The sequence below is a fragment of the Thermobia domestica genome, chromosome 3 (genome assembly GCF_964235325.1).
Source record: "Thermobia domestica chromosome 3, izTheDome1.hap1.1, whole genome shotgun sequence".
NCBI classification, from domain to species: domain Eukaryota; kingdom Metazoa; phylum Arthropoda; class Insecta; order Zygentoma; family Lepismatidae; genus Thermobia; species Thermobia domestica.
The window spans coordinates 213,729,185-213,756,741 of NC_137456.1; positions in this window are offsets into that span (position 1 = coordinate 213,729,185).

Sequence of the window (27,557 nt, forward strand, 5' to 3'; positions counted from 1 at the left end):
AGCCTCTTCAAGGTCATAACGGCTCTAAGTGTAAGTTGTCCAGTGCTATTTTATAAGCCATATAAACCAGAAACATCCTCAATATTGAGGAAGCATTTTTATAGATGAGTGATTTGTGCTTGAAAAAAGACATCTTCACACACGCATTATGTGTTTGCAGTACACGCTCATACCAAGATACCCTAAACGATACTTTTATTTTTTTCAGTAGCGTATTTCCCCTCCACTTCCCCAGTAATCTGAACACGTAATATTAGCCTATATTTACATTTATCAATAATGTGTTTGTTATGTATTACATAAATTACCATATGGAGGGTGAGTAATTTACTTTTGAATAATTTCTCATTTACGAACAAATAGTCATGTTAGAGTGGTGTCCATTATTCGATAGCCTTCACTGTAATTGGTATATTTAAATACTGAGTTTGCGAATAACTGGATAATCGAATCGACTTCCAAAACGTTTAAAAGAGTACTGCGAAATGCTTTCCATGCATAGCTCAATAAATGAATGTGTCACTAACCCTCCTTTCCGTATCATTTGTTCTAAGCTGTAATTAGTAAAGAAAATCATTCTGGCACTGACGTCGAAATGAACAATCATACTTCACAGTATGTTACTGTATTATGTTGTGTCAGTAATCCCTCGTACAGTTTCACGTGGCTCTCTATGTTTCCTTATCATAAGCCAAACTTGACATTCTTTTGTAACATTTATCCCCTATACCTTGTATTACGCGTATATTTTATCCGTATATTTAACCGAAGTCTAACTCTGAGGACGTCTTCTTCCACCGTTATAATCTATAACCATTAGCGTGAATCCTCCTTGTCTCATAGTGTGCTCAGTCAACGAATCTCTTCTCTTCAACATAAAATACTCTGAAATTAGGTTCCATACAATTTGACTCTACAAAGGGAATGGCAAAAAGACGTGTCTGAAAAATTAAGAATAGCTTACATGAGCAGCAATTACATGTCTCCACACTCTTGCAAACTTTGGGTCACAAGGTTGTAGAACTCAGTGGAAGTGAACCAAAAATGACGAGTGCATGATTCATTCCGAGGATCCGAAACCATCGTCCTCATATATAATTTTCTAATCAATTTAATGTTAATCCAAAGAAGAAGTATCTGGGAAATATAGAGATGCATTAGTGTTTCTCAACTAAATCGGACAATGGTGTTACGGGTAAACTTTAACATCATCTGTATTCTTACTTCTTGCTGCTCTGAACCAAAATAATGCCTCTTCGATTCACCGGCACTGGCTACCCAGTTTTCTGTTTTTAATGTTGCTGCAAATGCAGAGTTGCATTAACCTTCTTATCAGGTGGTAGCAGTTCATTGTGTTCGATATATCGAGCAATCCATCAAACACAGAGCATAAATGCTCTCCAATTCTGGTTTTAGTTGTTAGTGATTGAAACCTAGTGGTACCAAACAATTATGATGATATAGTATATCATTAAGATCCCAACTCTCATCGCATATTAGCACTCTGTCCAGAAACTGATTATTCTCTTTAAGAGACAACAAAAAAACACAATCAATTTCTGTTCTCGATTTCTGATTTGTAAGCAATTAAGTGAAAATACATTGTAACTTCTTTGCCCAAGTTATTGAATGTGTTGTCGAGTAGTTTCTGCATTATATCTCTATATTTTTCTCAATGCTTCACTAATCGACGTCAATAATTGCCTTGATTGACCTGTTGTCTGTAGTTTCTATACGCTCCGAACATACTGTACTTTAGTAAATATGTTTTTTTAACATCAACGAGTTACATTTCAAATGACCATTTCATTCCAAGATTCGTGAATTGATTATGGTGGTGTATTGTTTTGAAGTGTATAGATAACGAATACCGAACGTTACTGCCAGATTGAATGAATATTCAAAGAAAATTATACCAAATAATATATACTAAAAAAATAAATATTTAATTATGAGTTAAATGTCTCATCGTAGGGGACAATAGTAACCTAATCGTAAGGGACAATATCAAAATTATTAATATTATCCTCCCATCTAGCCCTAGGTCTTCGTAACGAACGTTTTCCGATTGAATTTCCAGTAAAAACCGTGAAAGCGTTCCTACCTTCTTTCATTCTGGCTACATGATCTGCCTTTGTGTCCTATATCTCCTAAAAAGGTTATAGTTTTAGATAATTGTCCTAATTTGAAATAAAGAACACCAATTTACATAAAATTTTAATTGTTTTATAAGAAAGCTGTTTCATGATATAGCAGTGCTTAATGAATTAAGATAATTTCCTTGTTTCACAAATTTGAATTTCCCTGTGAATAGCAATTCTCACGGGTGATTCATTTCTTTGGAGGTAAAATTTTGAAACTAGTGCACGCAATAAATCATTTACCTCTGATATGTTCTTATTTGTCTACTTTTCAAACCAATCTGCCTGACATCCTATACTCAATAAAGTGGGAGAAAAAGTTAACAATATTTCTAAAAAATCATTATTGTGCAGCATATATATTCCTTTATCAACAAAGTTAGCATAAACACCTTCAGAATGATTTCTGTTTTGCCTCTCTAGATAACAAAAAATGATCACTGAGCGACGGTACGCATATTCTTTTTCTTCCGGACGGTACGCAAATTTTTCTGGAAAGAAGCAAAATTCTATTTGTGAGTTTTCGGGTGGAAACCAGTACTGAATTCTGTTCGTCCAGTGAAATTACCTCTCTGTGTATAGGCCAATCATAAATTAAATTAAAATAAAATTAATTTTACTAGTTTGCCGACAAACAATTTCAAATATTACTGCAACGTATCAGCCTGATGTAAATGACCTTTGATCTTCCATTAGTTTTTGTACATAACAAACAACGGTAATGTTTGAGCTAATAAAGGAACAAAAAATCAAATCAAATAAAAATTGATTAACCTTGAACGCCTGTGCACGTGCAAAAGTCTCTAGATCATTATGTGTAATTCCACAGGATGATTTTCACATTTGTGAGTACTGAACATTAGTCACTAACAAGTAACACTTCCAAAGTGTAACACTCCGATTTTGATAAAATTTGGCAGGTAGATACTACACATAAAATAAACGAATACGTATTTTTATTTTCTGCGAAGAAACGGTTTTAGGGAACAAAAAACCCCACTCAAAGGCAAAGACAAGTGGACTGAAGTGATAGAAACTGTCCACAGATATTACAGCCGTAAAATGAAGGAATACGTGTTTCGTATTTTCCTGGGAAAAACGGTTGGGTGGAGCACAGACCCCTCCAAACCTTTTATCATGAAATATCAAAAGTGCTAGTAACAGTATGTCAGATGTGTGTAAAGGACAGGAAGAATTGAAATTAAACTTTGTGTATCAACAATACCCAAAAAATAAACGAACACTTATTTTTAATTTTCCGCTGAAAACGGTTTTAGAGGGCAAAAGCCCCCACCAAAAATTTTGAAATTTGACGTCCGAAAGGCAAGAAGAAGTGAACCGAAGTGAATGAAATTATGCACAGATATTGTACACATAAAATGAGGGAATATGGGTTTCGTATTTTCCTGGAAAAAACGGTTGGGTGGAGCACGGACCCCTCGAAGCCTTTGATCACGTAGGACATGAAGAATTGCAACGAAACTTTGTGTAGGGATAATAGGCAAGAAATAAACGAACACAGGTATATATTTTCTGCAGATAAACGATTTTAGGGGGCAAATGCCTCATCCAAAATTTTAAAAGTTGAGACCCGAAAGTCAGAAGAAGTGAACCGAAGTGAACGAAATTGTGCATAGCTATCGCAGACGTGAAATAAGGGAATACGGGTTTCGTATTATCCTGAAAAAAAAAACGGTTGGGTGGTTTACAAATCCGTCCAAACCTTTTATCATGAAATATCAAAAGTGCTAGTAACAGTATGTCAGATGTGTGTAAAGGACAGAAAGAATTGGAATGAAACTTTCTGTATCAACAATACGCAAAAAAATAAACGAACACTTTTTTTATTTTAATTTTCTGCTGAATAACGGTTTTAGAGGGCAAAAGCCCCCACCCAAAATTTTGAAATTTGACGTCCGAAAGGCAAAAAGAAGTAAACCGAAGTGAATGAAATTGTGCAGATATTGTAGACATAAAATGAGGGAATACGGGTTTCCTATTTTCTTGGAAAAAACGGTTAGGTGGGACACGGACCCCTCCAAACCTTTGAACATGAAATGCCAAAAGTGCTAATAATAGTATGTTATATGTCCGTAAAAGACATGAAGAATTGCAACGGAACTTTATGTATGAAAAATACGCAAAATATAAACGAAAACATTTTTTCTGCGGAAAAACGGTTTTAGGGGACAAAAGCCCCTATTCAAAAATTTTGAAAGTTGATGCCTGAAAGGACAGAAGAAGTGAATCGAAGTGAATGAAGTTGTGCACAGCTATTGTAGACGTGAAATAAGGGAATACGGGTTTCGTATTTTCGTGAAAAGAAAAAATTGTTCAGTGGACAGAGGTGTTCAGTGGCGGAGGGAGTGAACCGAAGCTAATGAAATTGTATGTAGATATTGAATATATAAAATAAGGCCTTTCGTGTTTCACAAGTGTCTCCATCCGATTTTTTCAAACTTGGCAGATCAATAACAAGCCCAAACAGTATACCGTATTTTATACTATTTCAGGAGGCACCTTTAACCCTTACAATGCTTTTCCGTATAAACAAAAACACGTTTCTGTTAATTTTCTGTTTGCTGCTGATGTGCCAAATTTGACGCAAACGAATGGCCTTATTTCACAAAGGGTCTATACAATATCTACACACAATTTCATGTGCTTCGTTCGATTCCTTCCTGCGCTATGATGGTAATATTTATTTTTTTTTCAGAGGGACCTAGGCCCCAACACTGTTTTTCCGCACAAATTAAAACAAGTTTCATTTACTGTTTTGTAAATTGTCCCTATACGAAGTTTCGTTGCAATTCTCCATATTCTTTAGGAACTTCTGACGTATTCTTATTTGCACATTTGATATTTCGTAATCAATGGTTTAGAAGGTCCGTCTCCCACTCAACCGCTTTTTTCCAGGAAAGCACGAAATTCAATTACCTTAATTTATGTCTATGATATCTGTGCACTATTTCATTGAATTCGGTGCACTTCTTCTTGCCTTTCGGGCCTCAACTTACAAAATTTTGGATGGAGGCTTTTGCCCCCTAAAACCGTTTTTCCGCAGAAAATAAAAAACCCGTATTCGTTTATTTTCTGCGTATTGTCCCAACACAAAGTTTTGTTGCAATTCTTTATGTCCTTTACACACATCTGACATACTGTTACTAGCACTTTTCATATTTCATGGTTAAAGGTTTCGAGGAGTCTGTGCTCCACCTAACCGTGTTTTTTTTTTTTTTTTTTTTTAAGGAAAATACGAAACACGTATTCCCTCATTTTAAGTCTGCAATATCTGTGCACAATTTCGTTCATACGGTCCACTTATTTTTTTTCCTTTCGGTCGTCAGGTTTCAAAATTTTGGGTGGGGGCTTTTGCCTCCTAAAACCGTTTTTCGGAGAAAATAACAACCACGTATTCGTTTATTTTATATGTAATGTCTACCTGCCAAATTTTATCAAAATCGGAGTGTTACACTTGAGGAGTGTTGCTTGTAAATCCCCAAAAAGCACATCAAATATCTAAAAATCTTGATTTGATGTTCGTTTACAAGTAAGAATAATATACTAAATAATTTCATTTCTAATAATTTACTTTAGAACAATATCCCTTTACATATTTTATCCCTCCCTATTTTGCGCGTAGTCACTTCACTCGATGCAATAGTTATTTGTAATATTGTCTGTATTTCAATGTTATCAAACTTTTATTACATTAATGTCTGAATAAAATTAATTATAATTATTTACGTGAAAAGATATTCGCTTACACACGTGTACAATTCAAGGCATAGAAAATGTTACAAAAAGTTTAAGTCGAGATTAATAACAAACTCGTGCGCCATATGCTTATGCATTCAGAAAGTTACGTCTACATCGACTAACTCATTCCCATATTTAATCCAACTCCCCTCCTACTCACGTTGTCGAAAGTAGACTGTGACGAAATATACTCTTTCCATTCAGAAGGAGAAACAGGAAACACGTTTACAAGGTTTATAGCTCTAAAATTGTCTTTCATTCGTTTGTTCTGAAATGCCTCTTTTTTAGAGCTTGAATAAAAGAATTGTCAAAATGTTCCCATAGCTTCATAAACGCCTTTATTAGGATTATTCCCTTTCTCGAAGTTTGCATATCACATGAAGCTAGGAAAATGCTCCTTGTAAAAAAAATATGGAAATTGTCAATCACAGCAGTGAGTTTTGTGCTTCCCAAAGTCTGTAATGAGGGCGCAGAGCTCTAAATACTACTGAAAAAATAGTGTTATTCAATGATAAACTTAATTTTGTTTCCGAGTAATTGCAAGCAAATGTTCCAGGGGCATCATTTGGGCAGGACAGGAGGCTGTATTTCCCCCTTCCCTTGAATGTGATAAACACCTATAGTTTGAGCCAAAGTATAGTAAAATACTTATATAAAATGTAAAACTCTTATGTCAGCGGACAATTTCTCTCCATAACAAAATATAAAATGACACTGCTTTTAGCAACAAACCTATAGAGTTAGGATAGCACTTTGCTTGAGACTTTACATTTGGTTTCAATAGTCGAAAGTTTGATCCCAAGCCATGTGCGTTCATAGTGGACGACATTGAAAGATAGAGATTCGAATATGAAGACAGAAAGAGATGATTTGCATATGCAAGTTTAGGATTGGAGACAAATGATCGGACAGCATCCATATTGTGACGAAATTTGTGATTTTGTGAAACATAAGAAAAGTTTCCAAACTCGAGGATCACATCAGGCAGTTGTTTTAAGATGAACAGTTTCTAGCGCATCAGATTGACTAAGAACTTAGAAAGTCTCCAGCCTCCGGGACGGGTTTCAAACCACGAATCTCTGCGCTATCGAACCATGAATTTACCCATTGAGCAATTTTACTCTACGTAGTTTTTCATATACTTTCCTTTAGCTATGTTGAGAAATTAATAGAATGGAATATTCCAAAAGTCGTCTCGGGGGTGTGCATTTGACATTGAACGTATACCTCTTCTACCTTAGTTACAGGATGCATAATGAACTTTCTCTTGTTAAGGAACATGTTATATGGCAGTAAAAGATTGTTAGTACTGCGTTGATTGAGTTATATTTGTTAGAACCGTCTGATAAAATAATGCCAAATACTCAGATATAAATCATCTTTCTAGTGGAAAATTAAACAAATTGTCGTAAACTGACTTTTGAAAAGATCAAGTTAAGATAGTATTGAAATGTGCATAAAAATTCACTAGGATGCGAGCATATAACCTTTAAAAAAAGTTTGTGTCTTATGTGTTAGATGAATGGCTAGTGTAAGAGGGTACTCCATGAATTGTCCTAGGTTCGAATCCCGACCATTCTTATTGTTTTTTAGCTACGCTCATACTATGCATTCCAGACGTTCAATTTTGAATTAACTGTAGCCGAATCTAGTTTAAGGCCGAAATTGTTTTCAAATATAATATTTGTTATTACATGGGTTTCTTTAACTTATGATGTTTCTACTTTGATACTAAATCTTACAACCTTAATTTAACTCATTTCCCTTCGTCATATCATTAAGTTTTGCACAATGACAGTCTGGCATTAATACACTGTTCCATTCTTATTGTAATATATTTATATATCTTTAGACATTTTTGACTCAGAAAAAGACGTACAGTCAACCGTAAGATGCAAAAAGTGCCATAGCCCCTGTATATTCTCCAGATGCTAATTTATACGTATACTAAATTCGTTTTAAATACTATTCATGGTCCCCCAGGAGTCTATGTTGCATCGCACGGTTCAGTGTATGGTTTTTCTGAGTCTAAAATTCTAAAGATATATAAATATATCACAGTAATATTGGAATATTCTATTAAAGTTCGACCGTCGTCGTTGTGCAAAACTTCATGATATGACGTAGGAAAATGAGTTAAATTAAGGTTGTAAGATTTAATATCAAAGTTGAAGCACCGCCACTTCAAGAAAAGCATATATTTTTAACAAATATCCTATTTGAAAACAACTTAGCTTAAACTAGTTGGGAATACATTTAATTCAAAATTGAACTTCTGGAATGTACGGTATGAGTGTAGGTAAAGGATAAAACGATAAGAACGGTCGGAATTCGAATCTAGGATCATATATATAAGGATGAGACAAATGAAAAATAGTAAATAATAATAATAATAGCAGCGTACTTTCCTTACTTCGGATGATTCCTACCTTTAAAGCATTAATGGTTATCCTGCCAATCGAGGAAAATAGATCTGCACCTTTATACTTCTAATCTCTGTTGTTAATTGATTCTACGAAAGTTCGTTTCTATGAAATGTAAGGAAGAGCATGCATAATCGTAAATAAAGTCAGTTATATCAAAAAATTGTAGAATAACGATAGAAGATGGATATAATAATTTACCAGGATTCTTGTGCAGAGATAATTAATGTAATTCAACAAAAATCAAGAGGAGAATACAATTAAAGTCTCAATTATGGAGATATAATTTGTATTACTTGTAATAAAAATTGTCCCATTTGTAACAAACGAATTTGAAACGAAATTATGTTTATTTGATTTCTATTTATAGCTTATTATAATTTGAGATTTAACAATAATGCTAGGTAAAACGTCATGGTTTCATTTCTTTTTTAAAATTTTATATTACGTTACTAATAATTTTACAAACGTTAGCTCTCATGTCCCCTAGAATCTGACAATCTTCTAATCCGAATTTTCCAAGCCATTTTGAGCCAGAGTGGTGACTCCGTTGGCTCAGTTCTGAGGAATCCCAAGAGTTTCGTCGCAGGACTGTGCTAACAAAAGGAACATGATTTAACTGAAATTAACCTAATTGTTTTGGTGCCGTGGTATTGCAACGAAATTGGGAACCAAAAATAATCCTATAGGCGTAACTTGCAAGAGAATACAACAACAGCTAACAGTTAGGAAAGTTTTAGTATCAAACTAAGGTCAATATGGTAAGATTGTATTAGAGAAAAATTCATTAAAGAATTTTCATACTAACATCCATTACAGTAGAGCAAAGGCATTTCAAGGTTACTAGAAAGCATAAAGTACTATGGTTTAATGTTGGCTCCATCAGTCACACTGAGAACAGATGTTAGAAATAGTAAGATGTGTAGTTGATTTTTAGGACAAAGCAGTACGTATTATAATATTTCCTTGGATTTATAGAAAGGGCAAAAATATGTGGAAGGCGTTATTAGAGTCATCTCGAAGCAACTAAAAACTGACAAAATTGACATAAAAGAATGTCAATTTCCGTGTTATCAGAACACTGTTGTGATGGCAGGACATACAAGTAGCGTTAATCAATGGATTTGGAAAAAATTAGCGCAACATTTGTAAGCTTTAACCATCGTTCATTCAACTTGATGGGTCTGTATAAACGTGACTCATTAACCCATTGATAAGATTACCAGACCTCCAGGCACTGCCCGGAGTGGCTGCTTCAAAATATTTCTACGACCACTTTAAGTAATATACGAGCCAACAAACTAAATCCACGGGCTTAAATACTAAATTACATGTAATTAGTTTAATTATATGCCATTTATATCTCATAATTTCTTGTTAGTTAATATATTTATAAGAATTGTATTTTATTGTAACAAAAGGCTAGATTTAAATTCTGTTGTTGTACCTTATTGTCGCAAGACACCAACGCAGCTTTCATAAGTTTCTATGGAAATGAACGTAAACTGAGCTTTCAGTTTTGAAAATGAATAACAAAATTTGATAAGAAGGATCATAAACATGCTACTAATCGTTGAGCTTAGGGAGTGTGTTCTTCGAGAAAGCAGATGCACTAAGTCTGTTTAAAAACACAGTATATTCTTGCTATATCAACCAGTAATGGTCATGTTGAACGAGTGTTGGGTGAGGCCTTTATGATCAGATGACAGAACCAGATTGTCAACCGAACCTCTGATGGCCGAAATGATTTTGGTCAGATGAACTTGAAAATGATCTGTCAAGATTTGTACAAAACCGCTCTGAAAACTAAATTTCTCCATGACGCAATGAGGAGCTCCCTAACGTATGAATAATAAGGTAGGCGTCTATAATTACTAACTTATTTTTAGTTAATTCGGTGCTGTTCGGAAAGTACTGTTAGTGTTGCTAATTATGGTAATGTAGATATAATGTTAAAAGATCATGGTCGTAATGGCATGCAAAAGAAAGTTGTTTCAAATTTGTGTCTCCAATTACACAAACGCCGCTGGTCTCTGGGTTTATCCGCAGTTCAGACTGCTATATCTGCCCAATGATAGTAACGGTTTTTGGAATATGGAAGTTCTATGCAGTTTTCTTGTTCCTTCAACCAACGTTGGCAAAAACTTAAAACTGCTATTTCTACTGCTTTAACAACAGTCAATAACTAGAGAAAGTGTAAGGATAGAAGCTCTGAAGCACATCACTAACAATGAATATTATCTTACGACGAACTTGCATACCAGAAATTGGCATTCTATTACCAAATCACCATGTGCTCCATTATCAAAATGTTGTGATTTGTTCTTGAGAATGAAGAAAATTCGCTTTGTAAGGTCGGTTGGTTACCCAGAAATGAGAACATTAATTAGTGTATTAACTTCGTCTGCAAACAATGCCCATTTACGTAAATGTACGTAATAAAACTACCATCACAATTGCATTCGTGTATTTCTACGCAAAGCATACAGCTTTTAAAAGAACTGGAAAATAGGATTAGTACTATGTTCATAAACACTAATTTTGTTGTGCTGCTAAAGAAGATAAATCTAGTTACATATTTAAGTGGTTTTAGTAAATTCAATGCGTTGGTTTTATTACTGATTAATACTTCAGAAATACTTATTAAATAGTTTGTTATACAATCTTAGAAGTTAGTACACTTTAACTTTGTTCTTATGTATTAGAGTATATTTAATTATGTAATTATAAATAAATACTGTATACAAATAATCTACTTTTCAAAGAAACCTTAATTTGTGTTACCTTTTCATTTTTCGTTTTATTAGGAACGTCGTAGACATTTGAAAAACATGTATCGTATTTTTCACTAACCTTTCCTTACTAAGTAACGCAGAGTTTTCCCTGCGAGTTTTCCCAGAACCGACAAATGACGTACAAACATGGCGGTCATCGTTTTAAGTGCACGAGTAACAGATTGAAATTCAATCACAAATTTCGACTAGTTAGAGTCAACGCATGAGCGAAATGAAGTTTTCCCGTAATTAGCAACCTCTGAAATATTTTATAGCTCAATAAAAGAAATCAGTGAAAAGGTTATTGTGAAGGTTATCCATTGAATAGGTTATTGTGAAAATGGCATATGTTCTATTTGAAGTGCATTGAACATATTCTCTTTTAGCAATGATTGATGCAATTGCTTCTCCTATGAACAGCACAATTATCTGTATACTGGAATAACATTTTCGCACGTGAATGTTGCGAAGGACAAAAATTGTGACAACTCAAAGTTTAAATGTACTAGTTTGAAAATAAAGAAGTAATAACAATAATATTTTCTCCTGTTACTTCCAAACATGTGGAGGATGGACTTATTCGCTAATTTTAGTTATGAAGTTAATTTGTTCTATATATATATACACATACACACAAATTACTAACTGCATTTTCCATCATTGTTACTGTCATTATCCATATTATTTATTTTCTAAAGTATATGTAGCAACCAGCAAGTAATATGTACTTTACATATGCAAATTGACAATGTTATATTTAAATGTAATCAAATATAACTGGTAGTTCTGGCAAAAAAAGAATTAAAGACGTAAAAAGTATTAAATAATGTAATCCAAAAGAAATACGAATAAAGCCGTTGATTATTAACATGAATATGTACTCGTTTCGTACGATTTTGTTCTATTTAAACCATTCCAGCTTTTGATGCAATTTTATCTCAGTGAAGGTAAGTGTTAATCGCGAGGGCATATACAAGCAATAACGAACCATAATTTGATGCAAGTATAACTAATTTGAGCTCCTGACACGAAATAGATGTCGTATCCAGATTTGTTTGTATTGTAAGTCATCTTCACACATTAACCTTATTGAAGAGATTTTCGTAAGAGTTCCTTAACAAACTCTAATATTAACTATAAAGTGCAAGTGTGTACATTGATACTTGAATTGGTTGAAGTTGGCGATCGCAACCTTTCATGTGAGCATTTATTTAGTCCGGTTCATTGTATCAACACGTCATTGAACATTAATCTGGGTTTATTATTATGTCAATGATCTAGGATTGTGTATGAGACAAGAACTGGAGTTGTCTCGTTCCATTGAAGTTCTGTTACGAAAGTGATGTCTCGTTACGTCTCGTTTGTATAAATAGTGATTAACAAACACATGTTTTGACTTATTTGTTGTTGAAGTTAAAGTATTCCTTCTCTGTTTTAAGGTAGCCAATAATTTAGGTGGGATTACAGTGGTAGAGTGCTCACATCTAGTCCGTGGGGTCCCTGGTTCGATTCCAACACCGCTAGATGGGCTTTGTGGTGGAGAAACCTGAGTGTGTGGGTTTTCTCTTAAACCCAATTTTCCATTCCATCATTACATTCATTAACATCACCGTATTCCTTTAACGTGAGTTCTTTAACTAAAAAATAATTATTTAGGTAATAAATCTTCGGGTTTTGTCAAGTTTTCCAATGGTAAGATCCGTATAACTAAAGTTGGCTATAATACACAATACAGTTTTTACACTTTCCCTCACGAGATAAATAAAAATTCACCCTTTGATGGCATTTGGTATACCCATAGTTGCAATTAGCCCCATTCAAATAATAATACAAAATGAGCTACCTATAGCCAATAATAAATTTAAGGACTACCTTCCATTAGCAACGCAACGTAATGGTGGCTTCAAACATTATACGAATAGCTTAATTTTTGCGTACTAAAGCAAGCGACTCTGTATATAGCAAATCCATTGAACAATGAAAAGAAATATTTAAGCAATTCAAATATTTGGCAAATTATCACTTAAAAAGTAAACGAAACGCCTAAACTGCTCCTCTTGGAAAACAGTGCGAGAAGTTATCGTTGCGTCGCTGTTTCGAGCAAGAGAAAGAGAGCTAGTTAGCACAGAGAATATTCATTCTTTACGTAATTAGGGGCAGAGAGAGAGAAACAAGAAGAAACTTAAAGCAATCAGGTAAACTTAATAGACTCAATTAATGCTAATGTAAGATTTCAGATTAGAAGTGCAGGAAATGCAGACATCTTTAAAGGTAGGGCTTCTTATAATACTTTGCTTTAAGAGATAGAACGAGAAAACGTTAAATTTAAACTTGTTGTCAAAATTACCTAAAGAAAACTCGTAGAAGATGCTGGTGTTATCTGGTGTTACAAGAAATGCAATACATCTGTTTACAAAAGCAAAACGACATATTCCATAATATACAAGTTTACTTAATTAAACTCTATGGCTTAAAGATTTGGTAGGATCAACAGGTCAAATAGACAAAATCCGTCATTAGATCCAAATCTCTCATTCCAGTCAGAATTGTTATTATCCACATATTTTCCTCTCCGACAAACAACACTATGTGCACACCCAGGATTGGCAAGGCAATTTATTTGTTACATCTTTTACGTAAAGTATACGTAATATATATCAAGTAGGACACCAGCTTTCAACGTAAAAAAATTAAAAAATCTATTTTCCCTTCACAAAAATAAAAATCGTTTAAGCAGAACTCATAAGAGCATGCAGTTAAAAGATTATTTGTTGGTTCACGTATGTTTAAATATATTGAATAATCTTTTGATTGTAACAATTTATCATGATCCTATTTGCAACTTTTGAGTTGAGTTGATTTTAACGTCCTTTTCAGCAGCGAGGCTATATGAAACTGGACCTACTGATTAACGTGTAATCCTAACCACTTGTGCTCCCGAAAGGAACCGAACCCGGGTTCGCCGAGCCAAAGGCGCGTACGCTAACCTCTTAACCACGAAAGAGCTCTTGCAACTTTCAGTAACAAATTCAGCCTTCACTATAAAAGATTGGTTGTTATTTATATTGTTACGTGAATAAGGAACTTGATCGAAATTTTTTAGAGAAACGAACATTACAATTTATTTTCAAATATTTCATCAGCCTATTTAAGGAAGCGACAGGAGCCAAAATCTTGATACAAAGTGTGAATATGTTTGGAGAAGGGCACCAGTGAAATTGAAAGTACAAAAACAATTGTGTGATGAAAAAGCACATTTGAAAAATATAAAAATATATTTTGTTTGCAACAGTGAAAGGCGGACTTCCTGGAAAGACGTCATAAAATAGAACTTTTTGGTTTAGAAAAGTCCAGAAATTAAGGACAAGAGAATAAAAGTAGAATAAAAGTAGTAAACAAATGTGTATAAATTAACTGGTAATTTTAACCAATGGCCATTCTTATATAGTCATTCTTCTTGTCTCAGTCGTATTCGTACTCAAGTCAGTCAGTCGCGTTCTGCGAATATTTGGTATTACAACTTTGTATTGGAGATTACAGTACGGATCCTAAATTGTAAGTTGGTCTCTTTTATTGTTTTCTATTTCTATTGTACTAAAAGATAACCAGTGGTAGTACAAGTCAGTATACAAGGTATGTGCCAGGACTATATTATATAATACGAGAAATTTCAGATTGTAACTCTGATATTAATATTAAGGGCTCATAAAGCCTGAAGTAAAGAATTTTGTAATTACAATGTTATAATGCTATATGTTCTTGTTCATTTTGAGACTGGTTGGTCGAGTAAATTTTCAGACCCTTGTGTCTGGTTTTGTTGTGTCCAGTTAGTTTGTTGTAAGGAAGAATCCAGTAGTTTTTACTAGTCATTTAACTCTCAATAAAAAACATGGACTAAAATATTGTAATTAATTATTGAACTTCATAATAACATTAACTTCACCCCGTTCATCCCGAAATAAAAGTGACAGACATGAATAATAAAGGTTATTACATACTTAAGTATCTTAATTGAACAAATTTTATGATTAATTTTAAGTGTTGGTTCATATTTAACCTTGCACTATACTATTATGCATGTAAAAGGGTAATTATGTGCCAGGTAATGGTCAGAAAAGTATTCAAATATGTTAACCTATTAATTATTATCATTATTTAGGCACATGTAGCCTCTGATAATGTTTTATTAAGCCACAAGTGTTCCTTTTTATATGCTAATATGTTCATATTAAACACAGACAACTGGGACAAGGAAAACCTCAACAGAACTTTGAACTGATTATAGTATAATTAATTTGTTTTCCATTTAAGTCCCAACAACACTATACATACCACTTAGTACTTGGCTATTATTTTAATTCATTGTAAGAAACGGTTACATCCCTTTACCTTTATAGTTTATTACATACCAAAGACAATAATGGTGTAGTATTGTGGTACTGAGTATCTAGTATACTTAAAGCAGTTTCTTAGAACATTCGAACCTAAACCAGTTAGTTGTAACATTATGGACAAAGGACGAATTTGAAAAAAAGTTTTCAATTTGCGCTGAAAATGCTGAGATGTTCAACAGCTTCAAAGGATTTACAACAATGTCGTATCTTGCATTGTAGCGAAATACCAGGATGTACCTGATGACGTATTTCCCTTCTTCATAATTTATCCAAATGTTCCTCTTTTCTTTCGATATTGCTGATAGCAGGCTATCCCTGAAGAGCCGAGGTTTTCTAAAATGAACTACAGTAAAGTACGGGACAAGAATAAACGACCAAAAATACCATTAAAACTAATGGCATTTTTCGTTTATTCTTGTCCCGTACTTTACTTGTTAATGATGCTTTCTCGTATAACTTCACAGATTGGTACACTGGGTGAAGAGCATTAAGTGCAACACTGGATATTGTAAAATTTCTTGGGTAGAGCAATAAAATGTACTCGGGATTTGGACTTTCCCTTCACCTTTTTATTACAAAAAGTATTTATGTACACAAATTATAATAAGTATTTCTCTAATATTTAGGTAAAATTAGATAGGAGCCCGGTGACCAAGCGTCGTGGACTTTGAGGTGAGGTACTCTCGGGGACCAAGCGTCGTGAGAGGGGTGTAGATTAGGTATATCTCTCTCGGTGACCGTGCGTCGTAAGAAAGAGGAAAGGAACCCGGTGACCAAGCGTCGTGGGTATAAGGATGGGTACCTCTCGGTGACCAAGCGTCGTGAGAGGGGTTTTAGGTGTTTCGATCAATCCGGGAAGATTGATGTTGGTCGAGGTGTGCAGGTCCTTTTTATCCTGTCTTGTCGGCTTCCTTCGTTGATTCTCGTCCTTCCGACTGTTGGCGAAGGTGATCGACTCCTCTTCGAGACCGTCGTCTGTTTGTTTTTATTTATTACTAACACATGTAGTTCACACGTGATTATTGCCTGGTACGGCAACGTGTGGATCCTTACACCCCCGGGGAGTAGAAAAAAATAAGCCACTGGATTATTTTTTTCGTGTACCAACATATGGAATCTGCATATTGGGCACAGTATGCACTGTAACTGCACTAAAACACTGAAACACAAAAGTAAAGTTAAGCACTGGTCACTGATATCACTGTTTGAGATATTATAACATAAAGAAAGTTTAAATGAAAGTTGAAGTTGGAGCACTGACAGTTTGTCCTCTTAATCTAAGCAGGATCCGTATAATACGTCATCTCCCTCAAAGGAGAGGCTGTCGAAGCTCTGGAGATAACAGTTAATAGTTATAACTACGTCACTGATAGTAAGGTCCGTAGTATATGTTATGAAGTTCGCACGTCATATGGTGCTATTATATAAAAAGTTTGTAATATTGGTCTAGTTTTGGCTAGTACTAGTTAATAGATGACAGAACACACTTAGAGAACGGTTAAAGTCAGTACGCTGATAATTGTAGTCACGCCGGAGAAAAGGTTGCCAATCAAAAGTGCTGATTTTCTGAACACACTGTATATCTAGGTCAATATGTTAGTGACAGTTATATGATACGCAGCAGAGAAACGAAGATAAAAATGATGTAGCTGGCCTTGTGAAGTTCGTTCGCTCGAAGCGGAAAAATGCTGGCTTGCAATTTTGTTCACTGAAGGAAATTGTATGTATGGATGCTTATTTATATGGCAGAATGCAGGTTGGTTAGGAATTATAAGAGTGAAAAAAAAAGACAAGGGATCGCTTGCGATTTGAATACTAAGGTTGGTACTAGATTTGGTCACTTCAAATAGTTAGCTGTATCAGATGGTGTATCTTGTTTTCTTCTATTCCATGTTTTATTTCTTTTCTCGCTTTTTTTTTGTGTGTATGTCGCGGAAACGTGAAGTGTGCGCTTCGCATGTCACACGTTTATATCTGCTGGGATGATGATAATCTTGGTTTTCTCTCTTCTTATCTTCTCTTTTCTTATTCCTAGCTAGTGCGTGTCATCATTATCATTGTATACATATTCTTGGGCGGCGTGAAATGGCTTAATCCTGTCAATGGAAATATTCTGTTTTCTCTCCCTGAAATTATGGGGCATGCGAACTCGACAGAGATTATTGTTTAGTTTTGAGATTATTGTAGCCGGTCCACAGTATTTATCGGTCCATTGTGATGACTCTCCAATTCTTCGAAAGGGAAAGTAAATGAGTACTTTATCTCCAGTGTGAAAAGTTTGTTGTTCATGTGTTTTATCAAAATACTACTGTTGTTGTTCGTGAGCCTTCAGTAAGTTATGCCGTGTTTTTTCTCGAAGTTTTACGAGTTGGTCTCGTTCAAGCTGTAGCTGAGGGGTAATCTGTAGTTTGCAATCGCTGATTGTCCTGTGTTCGTATCCAAAATGAGAAAGAAGCTGAATTTCTTCGTTCCGAATTGAGCGAAACTATTTAAACCAAAAGTGATATGAGGTAATAATTTTGGCCATGTTTCGTGATTTTGTTGGACGAAAAATTTTAAGGAATTCTTCAGTGTTTTGTTCATGACTTCGACTAATCCTATGTCTTGGTGGTTGAAAGCAGGGCAAAACTTAGATTCAAAGTTATATACCTCTGCTAGTTTTTTAAGTTTCTTCGCTCTGTGCACAGGATGTCTGTCCAGATGAAGGAAACGAAAGTGGCCGAATTTCAGAATTATTTCTTCCAATTAAGAACTGTTCAATTGTGTCTGCTGCAATCCCATTAACAGCCTTTGTCACTATATAACGTGTACTTGTTTCGATGGCGTCTAAAACATATTTTGGTTTACCTTCTTCGTGCGGATAGGGTCCTAAGCCGTCAAACATCCATCGTTCTCCTATATTGCCTATCGGGTGGTGAAGGAGTTTTCCCTGTCGTTTTCTGGGTAGTTTTTTCAATAGTTGGCACTCCCTACAGTTCTTGATTCTGAATGCCAAGTATGATTTCATGTTTGACATGTAGTATTTGTTAAGGATAGTTTTATATGTCTTTGAAAACCCAAAATGGGGAGCTGACGGGTCTTTATGAATAGACTCGAACCAATGTCCTGCCAAATTTTTCGGGATGCACAAAAGATGAAGTAGCCCAAGTTCTGGATGTTTTTGTGTACGATACAATATGTTGTCTTTTAATCGAAAATATTTGGCTGCCCTCGTGGTGGAACTATTTGGGTTTTCCCCCTTCTAAAACTGTTATAATATCAGCGTATACGTCATCCTTACGCTGCTTTTTTCGTAAGTTCTTCAAAGATCCTGAGTATTCTATTTGGAGAATGGGTTCCTTTAGAGAATTGGATCTGTATACATGTAGATCTTCGATTGCCTGCTGTGGGTCCATGGGTTCTGATGTATCACTGCTATTCTGTTCTAAGCGGCTGATGATATCAGCCGGATGTTTCTTTCCTTCGATGTGACAGATATCGAAATTATAGTAAGCTAAGAAGTCTATAGCGAGTGTATTTTCCTACTCTGTCCGGGTGAGTACGCAAAGAGGTTAGACATTTTCCGCCTGTAAACAATTTAAATTTACGATTGAGTAAGAAATATCTAAATTTGCGTAAAGCATACATAATAGCGTATTGTTCTTTTTGCCAGACTGAGCTCTTGGTCTCAGTTTTTGTGAGACGTCTGCTACAATAGGAAACGATTCTTTCTTCGTTAGTTTTGGGGTCATAACAGGCTAATAGCCCTCCGATCTGCTGAGAGGATGCATCTGTGTATAGCCTTATCTCTAGCTTTTCGTCGAAATGATAGAGAGAAGGGGCTTTCAAAATGTCTTCTTTCAGCTTCTCGAATAATTCGTCATGTTTTTCTGTCCATTTAAATTTGGCATTTTTAGTAAGAAGCTGCTGGAAAGGTTCTATCTTGGTCGTGAAGTCCTTAATATGACTTCGTAAATAAGAACATAGGCCAATAAAGCTCTTAAGTTTGCGTTGGGTAGTCGGCTTTTTAAAATTCTTGATCTTCTTTGCTATTTTTGGTGAGATGCTTATCTTCTCTTCAGATACAAGGAATCCTAGTACTGGGAGTTCTCTATATAACAGGTGCGTCTTCTTGGGGTTGGCTCGGAAGTCGTGTTTCCTTAATTTTTGGAATAAAAGCTCCAAATCTGAAAGTTGTTGTTCCCACGTATAAGAGCCAATGACGATGTCATCTGCAAAATTGGTTATGCGTTTTGGCAAGACGTCTAATTGCATTTTTATTACTATAGTTAAAGATTGGGAAGAGGAACAATGACCCATTACGCATCTAAGGAATTTATAACTTTTGCGTGTATGATTTACTTCAAAAGTCATGTATTTATTGCTTTTTGGAGGCAATTTTATCTGAAAATACGACTGCGAAATGTCCAAGGTTGAAATTAGCTTTTTCCCTTTTAAAACCTGCAAAACGTCCTCTGTATTTTGAAATGGTATGCTTAAGTATTTTGTATAACTATTATATGCCTGTAGATTCAACACAAGTCTGAAATCTGAACAGTTTGGCTTTTTGATCGCAATTAAAGGCGAGGAGAAATTACTGGTCTGGGTCTCCGTTATGATTTTTGCATCTAACAGCTGTTGTATCTGCTTATCAATTTGATCTCTTATCCCTAATGGAATTGGTGGGGGACGGTGATGAAAGGACGCACTTTTATCTATACGAATTTTGTGTTCATATCCTCTAAAATAGCCTATATCCTCTGGGCTGTATGAAAACACATTCCTGTATTTGTACAATAAGTTGGTTACAGCTATTCGCTGGTATTCCGGTAAATCCGGATTTATATCAAAAAGGTTAATGTTAAAAGTCTTAGCAGTTTGTCTTAATCTTTCCTTTATCTCTTCTTGAGTACGAAATTGGTGCACTTTCTTTTCGTCTTCTTCTATTCTAAATGAAAATTCTTCCACGCCCTCTGTATACGCCACTGGTGTACCTTTATTTAGCGTTATTATTCGTGCCGTAGGATTGGAAATTGGTGACGTAAGGTCGTTACTCGGTACTCTCATGGTCATTGCCTGTAAGTCGTGTCGGTCTAATAATGATTGTAGTGGAGTAATATAAAATGCAGCGTCATGAATTGTTTCTCTTTGAATCGATACAGGGAAGTAGAAATGTGATTTCGCCGGAATCGTAACTTTATTTGCTGTGATGACGTTTGCATTCCTTTGCAAGTGCAAAGAGTGCGTAGTGTCTCGTGACATTTCTTCCGATTCTTGTTTTTTCCATTCGAAACATAGGTTTCCTAGGTTTTCTATATAATGATATGGATTTATTCTCCAAGTCCATTTGAGAGAAAAGTCTTGTGAGAATGTCATTCCCAAAAACCGGATTAAAGTCAGCATCTATGATGCGGAAGTAATGTGAGAAGCTGGTGGTGCCAATTTTAAATTTAATTAAAGCTATTTCTTTTAAAGTTAGAACTTTGTTGGCAATGCCCTTGATACGAGTTTGAAATGGTATTAACGTACATTTTGGGGGTACGTCCCGTCTTCACCATAGACTAAGACTAGAACCCGTATCTATTATAGCTGGTAGACTGTTTGTATTTACATTAATATTGAGTAACAGTTTATTATTTTCTATTCCCAGCTTAACATGTTCTCGATGTTTATTATTGGTCGTCTGGGTGAAGAAATTGGCGTCCGTGTCCTTAAAAGTTTCCGCTGTTGCCTGCTCTTCTTGAATGCCAACACATTTTAATTGCCAAACATTTAAGATGTTAGATTATTAATATTCGCTAATGAACATGTTTTATATTGTACTTACTTGTTCATTCAAGATATGTGACTTCAATGCAATGAACAAAAGTTGTGGAACTTGAAATATGATAAATGTTTACTTGCTAACAACTGCTACCATTTTGCTTCCCATGTTCTGGAAACAAATGACTAGCACCAATATTCATGTCATCTCAATGTTTTAATACTTCGATCCACAACTTTTCTTACTGATAGAAACCATAATAACCATGTAGAAAGAAACCAAATCTTTCTCTTCCTTTGGGCCAAAGTTGTCCTTAAAGAGCCAAAGTACATCCATTTTACAGTACTCTTCTCTTCCAAATGTTCCTGTAAAATTGTAAGAAAATGTTATTGCTCAAAACGTTTAGTTAAAGCTTATACCTTACGGTGGTTCAAATGTAAAGTTAGTGTGTCTCATAAAATTTGCTATTTTAAGTTGCTGGCCAAAAAGTACCCCCCCTCCTCCGTTGGTAGGAGATGTGACTGACACAGTGTTCGAAGTGGGAAAAAAAGCACAGGTGGTATGATTTATTACCATTCTGACGCGACATACCGTCTATCTAAAAGAGAATAAGGTTATGTTGCCCAAAAGATTGAATTTCTATTTACACAATGAATCAAAACTATGAAAGAGTTTCTTCGTAGCTACGGAGGAGAGGCATGGAGAGGTTTTGCCCTAATTCCCCAACTTTCTGAGAAAAAAATCTCATGTTGTATTATAGAGAAATATACATGAAAATGATGAAAAACCGGGTTTTTACATTAACAATTTTTAAACAATTTCCCGCGGGAGAACTCGTTGTCCCCCCTCGACTGAAGGATATTCCAGACCCCGGAAGCTCTGCCCCCACAGCAGACAACCCTAAATCCACCTATGTTCAAAATACGGCATTTACATTGATTAAGACAAGAAAATACACACATACATAAGAAATAAACAATTGTATATGGCACTCTAAAATATAAAATGCTTAATATAAACAAGAAGCAAATAACAGATTTAACATAAAACATTTAAGAAAAACAGAGTTTTTTGATTACTTAAAGTATATTTTTTCTCGTAAATATCGTAAATAGTTATTTATCTCTGTATCAGTGTAGATACAAAAGGAATCCCGGCGAACTTTCCGATTTATGTGGATGCATATCAATGGCGGGTCATGTTATATGTTTTCAGGAAAGTCTTGATATTTTTTTATTAATTTTGTTTTAATTAAAATATTTTATGAACACTGTCGTAAAGAACTATGCTCGATTCGATTCACAATATAGTTCTATTTTTATTGTGAGGACTCCTTTGACTAATCAGAGAAGGCAAGGAAGGGGGAAGTGTGTTGCGTGGTTGCCTTTGCACAAACACAATTGAAACAAACTATTATGTTTTAGAGGTTAGAAATTTTAACTTCCATCTCAATGTTTTAATTGCTTATTATTTTTTGATAATGGCAAGTGATAAATACTTTTTTTAAATTTTGTTTCTACCAAACTAAAAACCTTATGGGTGCTCCGATTTCATTCTTATACGAGTCGCATCTTCAATGCACTGCCTTTTGTTTGGATTAGCCTCATGACTCATTCCTTTCTGTTATGTGGCCCTTATCTGCAACCAACACAACAAACACGAGTTCTTGCATAGGAACAAGGAGTGAACTTTTTGTAGACACTTCATCTTAAAAACAAGAAACAGAAAAACATAACAAAAATGTCGGTCTCGCCAACGATGTGCAAAGCTATTCGTCAATTACTGTGTATAAAAATTGATCTATTAAAGGCATGTTAGCACCCACTTTCCAGTGAAGGTATGTCTTGATCGCCGAAAAAACAGAGACGGTATGTCTTTATCACTGAAAAACCAGAGGTGGTATGGCATACCACCGCATACCGTCTCACTCCGACCGCTGGACTGACATTTAGCGGTGTCACTCCTAAATGGCAGTATAATAAATAGCTGTATCTCACCTTTTCTGAATTTGGCGGTTAATCTTAGCCCGTGTACTGTTCGTTTTGAGAGTTTCACGTTATTGTGTCTCCTAAATTTGCTATTTTAAGTTGGTGAGCACAAAGTACCCCTCCCCCCGTTGGTAGGAGATGTGACTGACTTTTAGATATCACACCTAGATGACAGCATAATAAACAGTTGTTAGTCTTATCCTGTGTATTGTTCATTTCAATTTCTGTAGATATTTGCGAAAGTTTCTAATTTGTTTATTTTGCGAGATATATTTAATCATAACAGATGGGCACAAAATGACCCCTTTTTGTAGTCCGCGTTATATATATATATATATATATATATATATATATATATATATATATATATATATATATATATATATATATATATTCCAGTATACACATTACAGGTAGAACGCCAAAGGCCGTGATGCTTACCAATTTTAACCATGTTACTCACATTGTCTCAAACGGGACAATAAATACTTACATTGTATAATTCTTTTGCTAGCTTTCTTGACTCACTGAGCTTCACCTGTCTTTGATGAACAGACATATTAAAAGCTTCAAAAAACACTTTCAACTTTGCCACAACTTCTATATAAATCGTGAACAACTGTTACATTTTTTGTGCTGACAGATCCGTTTTCCCAACAATCTGTAGGTAAAATATATTGTGTATCAGCCTTGATGATTATTTGAGTAACTCCATTATACATATACAGGATGGTCCGAAAGTGGGGTACCCCCCTTTAGTTTCAACAGTATAGTGTTAATTCTGGTAGAATGTCTGTACACAGTTACCTTGAAATCTTAAGAGTCATAAACATCGGTATGATCACCATCCATGTCATAACAGCTGAATTCTGCGCCAAATTCTCGCAGATGTTTTGCGGAGATACTCTGGAGACACGGGGTGAAGGCGTGTTCCACAGCTGCTCGTAATTCCTGCGTTGTGTAATATCGAGTGTTTCTTACTCGTTGCTTTATTAAACCCCAGAGAACATTGTCTGGTCTCGTCAGATCGGAACTTTTTGGAGGCCAGGCAAAGGGAGCTGGTGAAGAAGCACAACCTCCTCCAATCCAGCGGCCAGGAAAAGATTGATTCAGGTAAATGCGCACGTGAATCGTGAAGTGCGCTGGTGCTCCATCCTGCTGTATCACAACAGTATCTTTGATACAATTTTCTTCCAGTTGAGTCACTAACCACTCATTAATGCCCAGCAATGTTGCTAACAAATGAGGGTAAAACCTAAAACCGTCAGAAAACACCAATTAGGGATATGCCCACTTCCGGACCACCTTGTATATTTCATCTAGTAGGTTACCATTTTATTCACTCGTGGTTTATAAGCAGTTGCATTAGTGTACAGATGTTCTTAAAGTTCTTATTCTACCATATTGAATAAAATATTGCAGTCGTGGAAAACCGCTTCAAGATCGAGATCTATACCGTGATTTGTGGTAGTATTCATTTTGTCACAAACATATGTTATCTGTCATTCAGCTGCGAAGGGTTTAGAACTGACAGTGATGTGGCTGATGGAATATTCTTGATGCGATGAAAATACCTGCGTCGACGATGATGACTCCTTAAAAAAAGATTTAGCTGGAAATAGAAGTATGAGGGCTTTGAACCTGAGGTGAAGTTGAAAGATCATCGACGTCTACAGTACAACCATATCTGAGCCGATTGATGTGTGGCAAAACTTTAAGGCCTTCACCTCAACTGAAGGTTGTTGTAGCAGTGGTTTAGAAGCTTTGCTGGTGCTGGAAATTTTGGTGGAAATTTTTCTGAGAGCTTACAGACTTACTATACTTTTTTTTGTAACAGTTGTACACGTTCACAACACTTGGCACAATTTAATAGAAACAAATCCAAGTTCTTCGTACATGCCATGAGGAGGCTTTTTGCCTACATTAATAGCGCTAAAAATTTTGTTCACCTTCTATCACTTACACACACACACACACACACACACACACACACACACACACACACACACACACACAAGTTCTCAAATCAAAACGCAGCACTCAGACGATTTCTTCAAACTTGCTAGTTGCATCAACTGAAGAGAAGTTTATGTTAATAATAGAGACTATAAAACAGCATGTATCGTGTAGTTAATATTCCTTATTAGTTTACAAACTGCGAAGCGGACAAGGCATTGAAAATGGCGTAACGGTCGACAGCAAGTGTGAAATGCAGTACAGAAAGCCGTCAGACGCATTGTTCTCAGGTTTTCTTAAGAAAATTTCCGTAGACTGACACAATATTTTTTCCATTTATCAAATTTTCCCTAGTTTGTTAGAGTCCTACGACAGAAATTATGTCATAAGATTAATTTAACTATATTAAAGGAAGTGCCAACCGCATTTGTTTTATTTATTTGCTTTTTGCTTGTATTTTTTACACTTTCCCTTCACTTTTTTTAACAAAAAATACACACAAATACACTCAGCCAGCAATAATTTGCATTACTACCACAAATTATGATACTTTAAACACACACACGAAACATACACAAACTATTGCTATTGTTTTGCTTTATTTCTGAAGAACAAAGAAAAATTTAAGAAATAACATTGGCCAACCTGTCAGAGCGAGAATTTCCCTGGATTTTTCGCTTTTTATTGAAAAATGTCCTTTTCCCTTTTTGTTAAATTTGCCAATGAAATTTCCCTAGATTAGAGAAATTTCCCTCAAACTGTTCAAACTCAGCGATGGCGAAGGTGCACAGATATCAAAAGTAAGCATTGTTGTTACAATGCACAATTGTCTTTCATTCCACCGTGACTTCTCTGACTTAAAGCTTTCGTCGATCACAGAGGATTTATAACATAAAACATGATCAAATTGATTCTAAACATAATTACACGCGAAAATTATAAAACTTGTTTGATATTTATACAGGCAAAGCTACTTTACGAAGCCAATATGCAGGCACGTAGCCAAGGGATGGGTCCGGGCCCCTCCCCTTCAGGACAAGAAATGAAAAAAAATTAAGGAAAGATGAAACAAAAAGAAAAGAGGAAAAGAAGAATCAGCGTTAAAAATATAAAGCTATAGCAATCGTTTGGTTACTCTTTCTTATGAGAAGCTTTGTGCGGAGGAAATGGAGGGCCAAGTTAAAAATGGATATTATTGTAACGGAGCATTCCGAATTCCATCTAGCTCCATGCTATTCCTATGGACTACAAATGACGTTCGATAAACCGGTTCGATCAGATAGACTTTCAGGTAGAACTTAAGAGATGCCCTCAATCACCAATAATATGAGCCTGGCAACATAGATTCCAGTTATACTTGTTAAAGAAATTTGCAATTTGGCGATAACACTAATTAATTTTATAGGATGTCTTTAGTGCCGAAAGAGATCTCGTTGCTGTCCTTGACGGCATTAAACGAAGATAAGAAAAAGAAGAAAGAAGACAAGAAGAAAAGAGTTCGAGTGGCCTCGAAAGACTATCTTTTTCAATTCTTTTTTACGTTGTTTTACTCGAGATTTCTTCATAGTTTGTGATTAAAATACTTACTAACGTATCCTCATTTTATTGTCCTATGGGTACGTTGCCAGTAAAATAGTTTAGATTCATCGAGCCCCTGGTGTGTAACCACAGTATATCATGTCATGACTCCCCATTACGAAATCCTGGCTAAATGAACCAATATATGTTGCCAGTAAAATAATTTAGAATGATCGAACCCCTTGTGTGATAACCATAGTATTTTGTCACGGACTCCCCCTATTATAAAATCCTGCTACGTGCCTGCAATATGGCACTTTATAAAATTGCAAAATCCAGCGAGAACTCATACAAATTTGGAAGCAACTGTCTTTTTCTTAGTGTCAAACCAAACAGTAACTAGTGTGGAAAATGTTTTATTTTAATTTGTAGACTTCTTTCAATTTTCTTATGTATTTTATGTATTCCACGTGTTTTCCGGAAACCTTCCTCACATTTAATTACCTAACCCTAGATGCAGATGTATTATTAGTCGTTTATCGATTTATGCGTCTACTTACCTCGTAGTCCCCGTAATGTGTCAGATTGCAACGTTCCTACAGAAGAACGCCAATAATCCTGTCATTCCTTTGACAGATCCTTGTGATGCGTCCCTACTGTCCTGTACACTCATGTCCAAAATGATTGTCGCATATCTATAACTGTCTTCTTGTAAGAATATAATTTGATAATGATTTTTCAGGGTAGTTTTAACACTGAACTATGTGTATAGACGGGAAATGTATATTTGTGGTAAATTTCATAGGAAAAGAATTACAAATTCGAAAATTGGAATGAGTAAAACAAAATGTTGCAAAATGG